The sequence below is a fragment of the Cyphomyrmex costatus genome, unplaced genomic scaffold (genome assembly GCF_001594065.2).
Source record: "Cyphomyrmex costatus isolate MS0001 unplaced genomic scaffold, Ccosl1.0 scaffold30, whole genome shotgun sequence".
NCBI classification, from domain to species: domain Eukaryota; kingdom Metazoa; phylum Arthropoda; class Insecta; order Hymenoptera; family Formicidae; genus Cyphomyrmex; species Cyphomyrmex costatus.
This window is the reverse complement of record NW_017277125.1, coordinates 1018413-1033068: the sequence shown is the minus strand read 5'-3', so window position 1 is coordinate 1033068 and position 14656 is coordinate 1018413.

Here is a 14656-nt window from a genome sequence, read left to right as displayed (position 1 = left end):
TCCTTTAATCCGACGTTGCCCTACGAAGATTCTCCCTTCTCAAGCGTTGCATTCGCAGCTGTAAACTTTCAAGACAGAGACATGTCGACATTAAAACGAATACGAATTGAAGAACGAGATTTTTCACGTAGATTCTCAGCGCGTTTGCGCTGCGGAATTATTAATACCTACAGGATTTTAAACTGAAGAAGAGAGAAATAGTGCTACACATTTTATTTGTGGAATTAAGCAATAATTTTCGTTAAGTTTCTATCTTAATTTTTAATTAATACGGTCAAAATATTTTATAACTATTTGAACGTGATATATTAAGACCATGATAAAATATCTAATGATAATATTAATTTATTTGGATAAGTATATTATGAACATAAATCATCATGTAAATACATATATTTTAATTAAATTCATGAAGGTTTAACAGAAATAATTAATTAAATATTATCTCGAAATGGATTTATTGTGAGAATTGTATCTAAATATTTATACTTTATTATTACATTATGCGAATAAGAAATGCGCACTTCAACAATAATGAATTGCACAAAATACGCTTATACATATACATACATACACATATACGTACTCGGAATCGTGTATAATACATCAAAGTATTCGCATACGTATTACAGACACTCGGTATTCGTGTTTTTAAAACTGAAAGAAAGGCCAAGACAAATAAAGCTGTTATTTCTTTCAGTAATTAAAAATTACGCAGTCGTTGACCTCATATGTCAAAGCGTGTAGCTTCGTTAATACATTCAGATGTGACTTCGGTCTTATGAGAAGCGCGACAAAGTCAATGCTTATTTCTCCATTTTTTACTCATGTCATTCTTTTCGTTTTCTCTTTAATCAGGTGCAAACCAGTAACTATTTTTTCCGATTCCTTGTTTAGCAAACGAATGATGCTTCCGTGTAGAAATTATACTATACGATTACCTTTTCTCTCTTAAAATAAATCTTTTTTTAAAGTTTTCATTGAAAATTTTTATTTGCAGTTTCTCTCTCTCCCTCTCTCTCTCTCTGGTAAATAATATATATTAGCGATTATGAGAGAGAGAAGAAAATACATTTTCCTTACGCGCAATTTTCTGTTTTATTGAGAATTTTCTTAATAATACAAAGAAGTAAAATTACGATAAAATTATTTTATGAGTAATATAATACATTTATAACTTTAGTTTATTATCTGTTTCACAAGTACACTTATATTCTTAACATTTATATAAAAACGAAATTTTATACACATTAGTAGAATGAAATAAATTTATTTAAATCCACCACACATAAACTGACTAGAAACCATTGAGAATCTTAAGATAAAGCTATATAGAAAAAGGTACCACCCGGATGTTGAAGTTGACGACTTAACGAGCCGTTTCTACAATCTAAAATCATGCTACAGAAGCAAGTCTCGCGGTTCTTTTTTCGTAGCTCGGTCTCTCCGCGACAAGGCTGGAATAACAAACAGTCTAGAAAAGACGATTCCAGATCACGGATTATTTTCCGGCGTCGCTATAAAACTGTCTAGAACATCGTCTACCAATCATCACCCTCCAGGCAACATACACCGCTCGATACATACACTATGTCGCTTGTCGTACAATGCTTACGAGAAAGAATAACAAATGATTACCTTGCGTATGTTTCTTTTTTACTTTTAACAAAGATTTCTTTGAGAATAACAAAATCATTTAACAAAAAAAAGATCTATGATTATTACAAATTAAGAAAGCTTAAAAAATTTAAACAAATGACAATATTCGGGAATTTTATAAAGTATAAATGCATGTATTATTAATTTTGTGATATTTTTTAAACTATTTAATAAAATTACATCATATAATAATAATTGCAGTTTGCAGTGCAATCGAAGCAATTAATAAAGGAACTTACGCAACCATATTGTGTTTCATTATCATCTGTTACGACAGTGTTGCACGTACAACAGCGTACTATATGGTATGACTTACAACTTTGCGAGGTGATAGAATGTTTACACGCCTCGAGCGTGTATTGAAGGTAAACGTGAAGCTCGATTAAACCTGTTACCCGTGCAATCGATAAATTAACTTCTCGTTCCTTGAAATAGGAAATGCCGTTATGATAATAAAAACGAAAAAAATAAAATATAATAGAAGATTTTCTTGTGCAAATTTCATCATTAATTTTGCTACAATACTGATAACAATGTTACAAAACTGCGACTGCACGGTACCTTATCGCATGCTCTAATTGCTTGCTATCAGTGACTAGCGCAACGGACGACCTATATCGACGTTCGCTTACTTGCAATTTTCCACTTTAATGAAATTTGCCACTTCGATAAGCCACTTCATACGATCCACATTTACAGCGGCTTAAATTTAGGTGCCTGTTGAGGACACACTTCCATTTTCAAAGTGCATCGAGGAACGCACTTTGCGAAATGTAATCAAGCGACAAGATATAAAAATAATTCAATGTGATAAAAAAAAATATAGAAGAAAATATAATAGATTTTACAAAAAACAGGGAAACAAACAAGAAAACTTCATCATTCATTAATATAATGTTGATAACTTTACAAAACAAGCTTGTTATTAGAATTTATGATTAAAATCGCATTTTCATAGCATCACGTGGTTAAATCGATTTAACGATAACGCAACTAATTGACTGTTTCTCTCAGCGCGAGAGCAAATAATTAATTTTGACGGCTGCGTAAATTTGCAACATGTAATTCCGGACGAGACATAATTTATATGCGTGAGATGTTATATGACTGTGTCGATTGATAACTATCGGCTGCGATTTCGGGACGGATGCTGATTTCCGCGATGAAGGAAAAACTTGTATAGCGCGAGAACTCGATACGCGCGACCCTCGACCCTTCTACGGCAATCGTTATATAATGTTTCGCCTTAATTGCGGATTCAAACCCCCAGCATATCCGCGCGGCGAGGGCGGCCACGTCGCCGTTGCCGGGTGATACACTTTTAATTGCATCCAGATTTACAATTCAGATTTGTCAGACTCAAATCGGTCGTTCGTCCCTCGCGCATACATCCTAAATTCGCCCGAGTGCATGAGAGCGAAATATGACACATTGCGTGTGACGGTAAGCGCATACCTTTCAATCGATGGATTCACCGGAAAAAAAAGAATGGTTTGATAAAAGCGTGATACATTTGCGCGGATATTGTAACAAATATTGTTCCATTGGATATTCTCACGCTTCCCGGAAAACGAAAACACAATACGAAACCGATAGGAAAACCGTTTGATATTAAATCACTTCACTAGCTTGATAAACAAAATTGGAATACTTGCAAAAGAACATATCTTCTCGTTATGAAGCAAAAATTTAGTCTCAATGATTCCGATTAAACAATTTTTGTCATCGAATTATTCTAAAGTCTTTTTTTTTTATCGTTTGAAATTATTCCTGCTGTTATACACATATTGTAAAAACCACTTTATCATGCATGAGAAATATATGTGTCTTCTGTGTTCACACGTGTGAATGTTTCCCTAGATAACAATGCTAGCTTTTCAACTTTAGAGGATATAACGAGAAAGTTTGCGGGGCTAAAAGAGAAAATGACTACGTTTATTACTTGAAGCCTAAACTTTCTATAATAATTTTACAGTTATCTTGTTTTACCACGAAATTATAATTTATGCTAGAAAAGTCTGTTCGGTAGAAACGGACTCAATGTGTTGGCTGTAAATAAAACGAGAGCAGAATTTTTCTATTTTCTTTAAATATAAATTAAAACAATAGAAAAGGGGAAAAGTATTTTTAATTCAGACTCGCAAAAATTAACAATTAGAAATTTTAGCTAGTATGAATGGAGCGTAGAAATAATTTTAGTACTTAATTATATGTACAGAAAATTCGTTTAACATTTTGACTCGATTTAGAGTCTTCTTCAGCGAAACATTCTTCGTTCACTATAGACAATCACTAGTAGATTGGATGATTTAAAGTGGTGTGCAACCATTTGGCTGAAAATGTACCGAGTACACTGAAAGAAAAGATTGGCTGCTGTAGTAATTTAGATGATAAAATATCGACTGCAGCAGCCAATTAAAAATGCTATGCCGTATACACTCAGCCAATACTTTCTTTCAGTATACAGAGTTCATAAGAGGATGAGGAACTTGTTAACAATAAAAATAGAAAGTATTCACAAAAATTTTTTTTTAATAAGGTCATGTAGATCATTTTAAGTAAGAGAATCATTGTTCAATATAAAAAATAAGATAATTCGTGATAAGACAAAAGCGGGACAATTGAAGAAGACTCCAAATCAGGTCGAAATGTTCGACGAATTATCTGCATAATAATTATAATTAAGTGTTAAAATTATTTAAAAGGTCAATGGCGCTATAATTGATATCTTTAAACTATTCTACATTCGACGCGATAAAAAAATTGATATATAATTAATAAATGTCTCGATAAAAAATCCTTTTACAAAATATGATTCGTCTACGCGAATGATGGCGGATATTGAAACGATGCTATTTCGACCGCCTTTCTTATCGCTTTCCCAATATGCTCAACACACGCTACCACCCTCCCGATAAGATGGCAAGTAAGAGGCGCAAGCATCGCCGAATAGGAGCTCGATCGAGTGGCCGATTCTCCTTTTGAAGGAGCCGCCGACCGCGCCGCTTCTTCATCATCGCGGTACATTCTCTCTTTTTCTTTCCTAGCCAGCGCGTTGGCAGTGTAACGGGGAGTCAAAGACGTTCTCGACGGGTGTTGCCATGACACCGTGAAACCTGCATCCCACGTCGAAATCTCGCTTCGAACTCTCGCACATTTTTCCCCTGCGGCATTCTCTCCTCCTGAGAAGTGTAGGGTTCCTTGGTTCGAATTCGATAGACGTCTAAACGTGCAAGGGTAACATCAAATTGCAGACATATGAATTGTACACTCGTGTTGAATTATGTATTTGTAGGGAATGTCTTGAATTATACATATATGTTTGTGTATTATTTTCGACAATTGGACAATACCACAATCGCTAAATTACTTGCCAAACTGGAGTAAACCATTCCATTAGGCAAAACCTGCCACGATTGTCATTCATAGTTTAAAGGATGCTGTTTAATTCTTTCTGGCATGAGCTTGCAAGAGCCTGGTACCCATTTGAAAATGCAACCTGGCCGTGTTCCAGTCCGTTTCTCCGATTCTCTTTTCTATCTCTCGACTTTTACTATAGAATGACGCGCTTCTCCTCGCTTGCCTTTTCATCGTGACGCCCGCAGCTCGATGCATTTTACAATTGCTTCCGAAGCAATCTGAATCTGTTTGATCGCTATGGAGCTTCATCCACTATATATTTACTCTCCGTCTATCGTGATTTATCGATGTGAATTCTATTTTTATTTCGCGGTTACGCAGTTTGAGTGGATCGATCGAGTTTATCCAAGCTACTATGGTCAAAGCAGCATTGTTAAAACTATCTTTAAACTAGCGCAATCAACGCCTTTCACGCGGTACTCGTTGTACAAGTTTGCGAACAACTTCTGTTAATGGGAGAACTTTTCCTGTAGCGTGTCATTAAATATTTTCATACTTTTATTTAACATCGATTGGTATAATAAAGTATAATATTATTTAAAAATTAATCGCAATATAATTAATAATAAATAATTCAATAGATTATTTTTTAAAATATATATAATTTTAATATAAAGAATTCACATTCTTAACTGTTTTTCGTGTGTAACATGTTTCTTCCTATTTCTATTCGCAGGCTTATTTAGAGAGCTATAAACATTTACATAATTTCCAACATGCTTCGAACTACGTTAGCGATATTTTATCGCGGTCTTGCCAATAAGTTTCAAGCCTATTCCAACGGTCAAGCTTAACCGCGAGCTATTTTGTACTTGAGAAAATTTATCTTTACTCGGTAAAACATATTTGTAAGAAACGCCACGAAATAAATCTCTGGATTTTTCTCTGTTATGAAAATGTGCCGAAGTATACGTTAAAATTTACGACTGCGGAAATTTACCGGAATGGGCAGTCCACCGGCCACCCTTTCCAAACGATAAATTCCTTGGACTTTATCCAGCCACGTTTATCCGTGATTGTCTTACGCATAGTTTGTTCTACTTTAGTTTGCCTTTTCGCCGCTCCGTTGGTTCCTTACCGTTTCTCCGGCATCGTGCGTCACCAGAGACGCAATATTTCGTCGCACTAACCCTCGAGTGAAGTAGAACGACCTGAAACAAATTCCGCCATCTCAAGTCTCACCTCTCTAGTGAGCGCGAAGCCTGATAGAAAAACTCAATCTCCATTCTTTATCTATACTAAAAGCAAAGCCATAGTCTACAAAGGGATAGTACATCGTAAATTTAGATTTATTTGACTAGTACATTGAAATAAAGAAGTATAAAATAAACTTTAAGTTTAAATAATGTAGAAACTTTAAATATATATACATTATATCTAAGGAGAAATAAATATGTATGTACATGTATAAAATTATATAATACATATATTGAAAGAGAAATTTTTTAAATATCAAAAGAATATTTTTAATATTGAATTTTTCTGACGTCAATTTATTGGCACAAGGAATTAATACAATATTATTGAATGCAGAAATCCAATATTTAAGAGTTTTCATTATTCTGGAATATATGTAGGCGATTCTGAACCCTACACATATGCTTTCATGAGATCTTTAAAAAATATCTCTAAAACGATGCGCTCTTCGCGCGAACGATTGTAATACACCTTCGAGAGGGATGTATGTACGCTTCGCGATCCTCGTAAAGGGTCGAATAGAGAAACGAGAGAGGGCGGAAGGCGGTCCCCGGAAAAAAGCCGGCATATACCGAAGAAGAAGAGGTACACACGGAGTCGGCAAACGCGCGCGAGAAAGAAATTCCCATTACTTTGGCCCCGGCGACGTCTACAACCCTGCCGCCTGCGTCTTCCTCTTCTTCCGTTTCCTGCTCGCACCCCTCGCGCGGCCTGCACCCTCGCCTCCTTCGCCCCGTCGTCGTCATCCTTCTCGCCGGTTTCTCCCCTAGATAGGAGGGGATGAGGAAGGACCACGATGCACGCATGTGCCAGGGCCATTCTATCGATTTCTCTGTTTCTCGTGGTAGTCACGGGGAGGCGTCCCCGGTGTGTCGCGCCGTGTTCTCCCGCGCGCCGTACTATACACGCCATCCAAAACAGCCTCGCTACGGCCGTCGCCTTCAGATTCCCTTTTCAAGGTTAACCCGTTAACCGTCGCTCGACATCTACGCGTTGAGCAAACACTGATCGGTTAGTTAGAATCCAAGTTGTTTGTCCCTGTCCTTTACACGACTTTCTCCCTTTCTGTCCTTCTCTTTTTCTTTCTTGCTCCGGTTGTGCGCCGCGATTGTACGAGTGACAAGGACAGTTCCCGAAGGAGCACTGAACCACGTAGATAACACGAGAAGACACTTCGGCCACTGTGTGGGGAGCGCGCCGATTGCAGGTGTCTGGACACGACGTGATACGTATTTTCCTTCTTCGGTGAGTAGACATTTCGATAAAACTCGATGGAATCGAAATTAAACTGATAATCTCACAATGTGTATAGATTTTGTCAACAGAACGGTAGGAAATTATGATATTTTCGTATTTTTAACAACGAAACTCAATAATCAACAAGAAACTTTTTTCATATATTCATAATACTAATTTTATCGCGATTATATCGGTATGAAAATAGAGGATGAGGATAGAGCAATCGAAATTATTGGTTAGTAACTTTTAGATTTCGAAATAAACCTTTTTCTATTACGTGATATTTTGTACTATATAATTCTAGTTGTTTGACAAGGGTATCGCATTCAAATGTCATGCATTAGCGCTAGTTAGCAGTTGAAGAATTCCTTTTCGCGTGTAACAATTTAAAAAATACTGTAATGCATAAGTACTCAGTCCTTAGAAATGGAGTTTATTTAACGGGTAATCCCGGCCGTTAACCCGGTTTACAATAGGTGTAGTAAGCCTGAAGCCGTAAGTAATTGATCAATCATAGTCGAAGTGTGAGGTGAATAATCAACTATGATTCGTTACGGCTTAAAGATTATTACACCTATTGATACATTCGAAATTACTATTAGATAAAACTCGCTGTTTAGAAATTTTAATTAGTATTTAGTGAAAACGTATTCCTTCAATTTCTATAGTTTATTTTTATTGTGGCGAGGCATTTAAAAATGAACATATTTTTCTCGTATTATTAAAGGAACTAATTTTTTAGTATTATATAATAAGGATACAGCATTAAATTGAATTACATTTATGAATAATATTTATAGAAACAACTTATTATTTTTTGTTTGCATTTTATTTAATAAAAATATCTTCAAATTTTTGTAAGTATTATCTTCGATATTTGAAAATATTTTCGTTTAAAGATGTAAAAAATATAATCTAATTAATCTGTACAGGACGAGAAAGTCACTATAATGGCGCAAATCTGATTTAAGGAAAAGTTGTAAGATTCTAGAAAAAGATTCCTGTTTTCTATAGAAGTTAATTGGATTTTTAATATACGTGTAATACGTTGATGTAAAAAATGCACGTCAATTCTTGGTTTAACATTTCCATTATGTTTTACGCTCACTAAATTTGTTTTAGTTAGCATATTATCCATTCACTGATTGACACAAGTATTTTTACATCTAAGACTTTACAAACTGTTACTGCGTCGAGTTCATTTACATTTTGACTGCGCAAGAGATAGAGAATGTCTTTTTAAACCGACGCGGCTTAACGGCGTCATTAATAACAAAGTTCTCGCCGTATTCAACCACTGTACAATGCCACGCGACAATCTTTCCCAGGAAATCCCGTTATAAACGCGAAGCTGTAAACGCAGTCGTGAACGATGCTGGCTGGCCGATAATATCGTGGTTTTTTTCACGGCAATTTTCTTCCTCTTTCTCTCATCCGCGATAGGCGCCATTATCTTTCATCGCGCGCGAATAATCCAAAGACCATTTCGGTCTTTTACAGATTGTGGGCGTTATAGTAAGCGGGCGATGCATTCGAAAACGAATATAATCCTCGAGCTTGTTACGTAAGTTCCGAAAGGAGCTCGATCTTTCTTTCTTTCTTCCGATTTTATTTGTTCATTCTTCTCGCGAAACCTGTCCTCTGAACCAATTCGAGCTCTCCGGGCTTGCATCGTGGTTCATTTATCCACTCTTTTAGCACTCTCGCTCCTCGCATTTTCATACGCACACGTGAAAAGCTCACTCCCAGTGCTAAGTAATTTGAAAGCAATTTGAATTGACGTGGCTGCGCCGCTAGAGGAAAGTAATTACAGAGTGACGAACTATGCTCGCGAGAGAACTGCGGATCTCTCCGCTGGGATTGTACGATACGTATCAGCCTGTCCGCCTGTATGCGTAATCTATGCGAAAAGCACACGTGCGCTCGTGTAGCCGCGCATATATTGCAGTTTGTGGTAACGTTGATTAAAATTACTATGCAAATTAGACGGAACCAGCGCGACGAAACGCGCGCGAGAGCTGGAACGGAGAGTAGGAAGTAACGGAAGACCAAGTCTCTCTTCACGGAAAGTGTAGAGGAGCTCGGCGGCGGTCGTTAACGTTTTTAGTGGCTCATCTACAAATTTCGTCGACGTACATACGATAAGCGGCTGCTCTTAAACGGTGTCACAATACAGATAAAAAGTCGTCTTTATCTTCAACATTCCGTGCCGCAGTTGTAATCTAATTATCCCAATTTTCTTCATTAATAGATGGCCGTACATCTTGATAATTTTAATTGTACAAGTCAATTATATATATATATATATATATATGTAGCAGATATGACTTGCAGTGTAATACGAAGGATAGACGAAACTTTATTTCAAAAAAGGGATTCAGATTTCACTACTTTCGAGTAAATTTCATTCCAAAACGGTAAATCCTACTTTAAAAAGAGTGAAAATCTGCTACTCTTGTACAGGAGTGGTGTATTTTCACTCTTTTTTCAAAATTAGCTCAATTTTCAGTTTTTTGAGTGCAATAAACATAGCTATATTAACTTTTTATGTGACGATTATATATAACTAAATTTTTCCCTCATAGGCAGGTGAATTTCTGTCTCGACTTCAACTTCTTCATTTGATTTTTATGGACTTGGTCCAGAATGTAGGAACATTATTACTGATCTGACACTCGTGGCTGCCATCGATTTCGTGGAATGAAATGATTCCTCTCCGCCAATTCGAGTACTCGCAAGAGAGGAATGCACCTTCTAGATCGGGAGGAGACATCGCGATTCCCGTAGCGAACGATGCATGAGGCACGAGGGTAAGCTTCACCCTCAAGGCATGTACGCGTGGGGCAGGCGAATTGATCGCGTTGGGGTAGAATCATCCATCACGGAGTGACAGTCCCGAGCTACCTACCATATCCCGCCACCCCCCTTCATCCTCTCTTACCCCATCCTGCTCTTCTCCTTTGGTAAGAGGAATGGACAGAAGCAAGCAGGGTGGTAGCACAGGAAGGGTGAATGTAACCGAGGCCGCGAGGGAGGATAGCAAATGAAGGTGGCGGCCTCTAGCAACGAACGACGAAGCAAGCAACCCTCCCAACAATGCTCAAGTTGATCTCATGGGACACAACGTGTGTTCTTCGTCTCTCATTTGACGATGTTTCTTCTCTCAATTCAATGCCACCTACTGTTATTCGCTTTTATTCCTGTCGACTCCTTCGCAATGAGCTGCTTATCTTAATCGTCGCACTCTCGTCCTTCACATTCTTCATACCTCATCTCGTAATACTTAATTCCAGCGTTTTCATGAGCTGTTACACGAACTAAACGAATAGTTCCACTGACAATGAGTAGTATCAGCACTTTCCACGTTTATTAACGGCTCTCAGCCGTTTATCGCTTGTATTATGGACGCTTCCCTGTTCGCTCATTTACATGCATTACCTAGTCATTAACATTATATGCTGTAACGCATAGTACATTTTACACGTTTCAGTTCATCGTAAACTAATAACTATTTTACTGTCACGCGCATAATTCCGCAATATGTTATCAGCTATTTAACAGACCGAATAAGTGTTCTTGATAGATCCTACGTAAATGATTGACGATATTGGCTGTGTTCAGCAGAGAAAACTGATTAGTGAGCGATCAGTGATTCTTTAATATGATTGATTCTTGCTTTCAATTCTTCGTTGGATCTAAATGTAGGAGCCAATCATATTAAAGAATCGTTGAGTGATCACTGATCAGTGATTTTTTTCTGCTAAACGCAGCTATTCTGAAGACACATCATGCTTTGTTCACTAATGTAATAATAAAATGTTATCATCCCACATCCTAAATAGCACAAAAAAAATTCAGTACGTCATTAATTCTGGAGTTCACATTTAGATGGAAAAAAATTCTTTTTGTGTCTGAAAATGAATTTTAAATTGATGACAACAATTAAATTCTTTTTTAATTCTTTTTGAACTTTGCTATCTGGGATGTATCCGTGGCGTTATCATTGCAAGCAATGCGACTCTTTTTTAAAGAACTGCAAATTAATGCAAGAAACTGAAGCGCAGTTAAACGGTTTCACCATGGATTATATTCTACCTGACATTGAGCGAATAATGAATATTCAGCTGCTTTCTGTAATGAACGATCTCGCGAAAAAACGATAATAACGTTACTATATCATTGGAACCACGGTGCATTACTCAGCGACGGGTAATCGCATCAACGATTCCAGCAACGACCCCTCTGGCTCTGCGCCTTCTTACCATGCACCGCCGCAATTTTCTCGATCACGCGACACAAAGGACGGAAATCAATAATACGGTGAAGTTCCTATTTCAGGCCAAACGTTTATTCCTGACCTGAAAATTTCCGATTTCCGTATTATCTGTATTATTATCAAAAGTTGATACAACCCTTTATATGAATAACTCTGTTCGGGAAAATTTATAAAAATCATCACACATATGACTTACAATTAGACATAATATTTTCAACTTTCTGGAAATTTGATTCTTATTGACTTGATCTAACTATAAAAAAATATACATATATATTCTTTATTTTACGGATTACATGATACGGAAAATTGTGCATTCTTTGAATTGTCATATAACAGGGCAACGGCCGGTCACGCGCCCTTTTCTCGGAGAGCTGACACTTCGGAAGAAACTGCGGATATTAGATACGTGCCGCTGTCGTCCATGCGCTCCTGTAATCTTAAGACAATATTTGCGCTGCGCGCACTCAAATCCGCCCGGGGGCAATATCGTACATTCTGCCTCCATTATATTGCCGCTTGCTGCTAGCGAACACCAATGATTTTCGCATATGTGGTTAGGTTAGCGCGGTTAATTGACCCATGTACTATATAAAGCGTCCCAGAGTATTAGTGCGAAAAATACTTTGAAAATAAATTTTCTGAGTATAGGAATATTTTCTTCTAAAGAAACTATGAATATTAAAAATTACTACTACACGGAAAGAACCATTTTACTAAAAAATTTAAATTTTTGTTCGATACAAATCTGAAAATAATTTGTTTGGACCATAAAATAATTTTGTTGAAAATTGATTGCCTAGAATATCAAAGTTTTTTGAAACATTGCTCATTACTTTTTATTTTTCAATATAATTATGTTGATTACTTAACAAAATTATGTTCAGATCTTCTATCTAACAAATATTCTTTCAACAAAATGATTCTTTCTGTGTATATCAAATAATCAACAAAGAGAATATTACAAATATTTATGATTTAAATCAAATGTTGCGTATATCATGGTAAAGATATCAGTTGGATATCTTGTTAGAATTAAATTTTAATAGTGTTATTAATACATATAATTCTTATAGTCCACGAGAAAGAGAGAAAGAGAGAGAGAAAAAGGATATTTTAAATTCCAATCTTGTCACATAGTAGTACACGTGCAAATTTGATAAGAGCTTATTAATCTATTATTATTTTATCCCAATAGTGCGCTACTAATTACATCTTTGGCACTTGACTATAAAATAAAGAGGAGGTGCAGTTTTAGTATGTTGACAGCAGGAGACACGGAGGCGTTTATCACGTGGGCGTGGGAGGCACATGTGCGTTTTACATATGCGTCTCAATTATGCTCCATTCGCTCTCCGATAATAAATTTAGGAACTGCTCGTGTAGGAGACAGCAGGGCCATTCACGATATTCGCGACGTTTGATGTAAATTGTGGCGAGTATATTTTGTGACATTTTTTATTTATTTTCTCAATATATATGTTTTATTTCGCTTTATATTAACCTTGTTGATTTGTTAAAAAAAACTTTAATATACGATCATATTGTTTGGATCAATGTGATTAAAAAGTTCGAAAAAATAAAAAACTGCTTAAATTAAAAACTAAATACTAAAAAAGATCTTACATTAATAGATGAAGAAAATAAATTACTGATACAATATTAATATCGATACATTAATTTTACAAGCAAATAGATTGTTGTTAATTAATAGTTACACACACACAAGTTTTTTATACTTTAATGACAATATTTATAATTTAGACTTCATATGATATATATAGTCTAATTATATGTGTTTTCTTATAACATTTAAATAAAATATATAACACAAATTGCTTAAAAATTGAAATCACTTATCACATTTCTGTTATAATATACCAAGGGTTTTAAAAGCTCTCCGTTTATTCTAGCTCTTTTAATATGATAGATTGGATCTCCTAATGACCACTGAAGACATAGCTTAGTGCTCAATCATCTCACTCACTTGTGTGTAAAACTATATCGATAGGATTATAGAGTTATACAACTCATAGATTCTATAAATAGACGAAACCGAAGACCGCATTCAATTGTCCTTACTTGCCCGCAAATACAATAGATGTAGTAAGCCTTAAGCCTTAAGAAATTGATCAATCACAGTCGAATGTGAGAAGAATAATCAGCTATGATTATAGTCAATTCCTTAAGGCTTAAGGCTTACTACTCTATTGTATTTGTGCGGTAAAAGGATTAATAATGCAACTTATGTATATTTTCATTTTTCATCAATCTTATAATTTTAGGAAACAAAAGACTGCTTAATTCTTTATGTTTCTAAGTTACATAAATTCTTATTCCGATATATATATATATACACTGCCAATAAATGGCAGTATTAAAAATTGTTCCGTTATTATCACGCAGTGTGCTGCGACAGCATCTAATTCTATCAGTGATGTCATAAATGGTAGTCATTTTGCCACTGCGATTACTGCAGCTCTCGAGGTGAGGCAGTTACAGTGCAATATAGGGTCGAATAAAGAAGCGCAAAAAGAAATACTTATTTGAGCTAGACATAAATTCTTTGGAAAAACTGTCGCTACTACTTTTGTTTAAAACCTCTAATGCTAATAAGCATATTGACATTTTGATTTAATGCATTTATTTATTGTGTCTATTATTTCTGTCTATTGCGATTATTGCAATGCCGTTCCGAAATATGACGTCACAGTATTGTTAGCAGTGGTACCAAAATAATTTCGGAACGACTGTGGCAGTGGACTATTCTAACGTCATGATGGTTTTACTGCCAGTCAAAAGGGAACATATTCTCTATTATATGTAACATATATAACATAAAAACACGAAGAGAGAGAGAGAGAG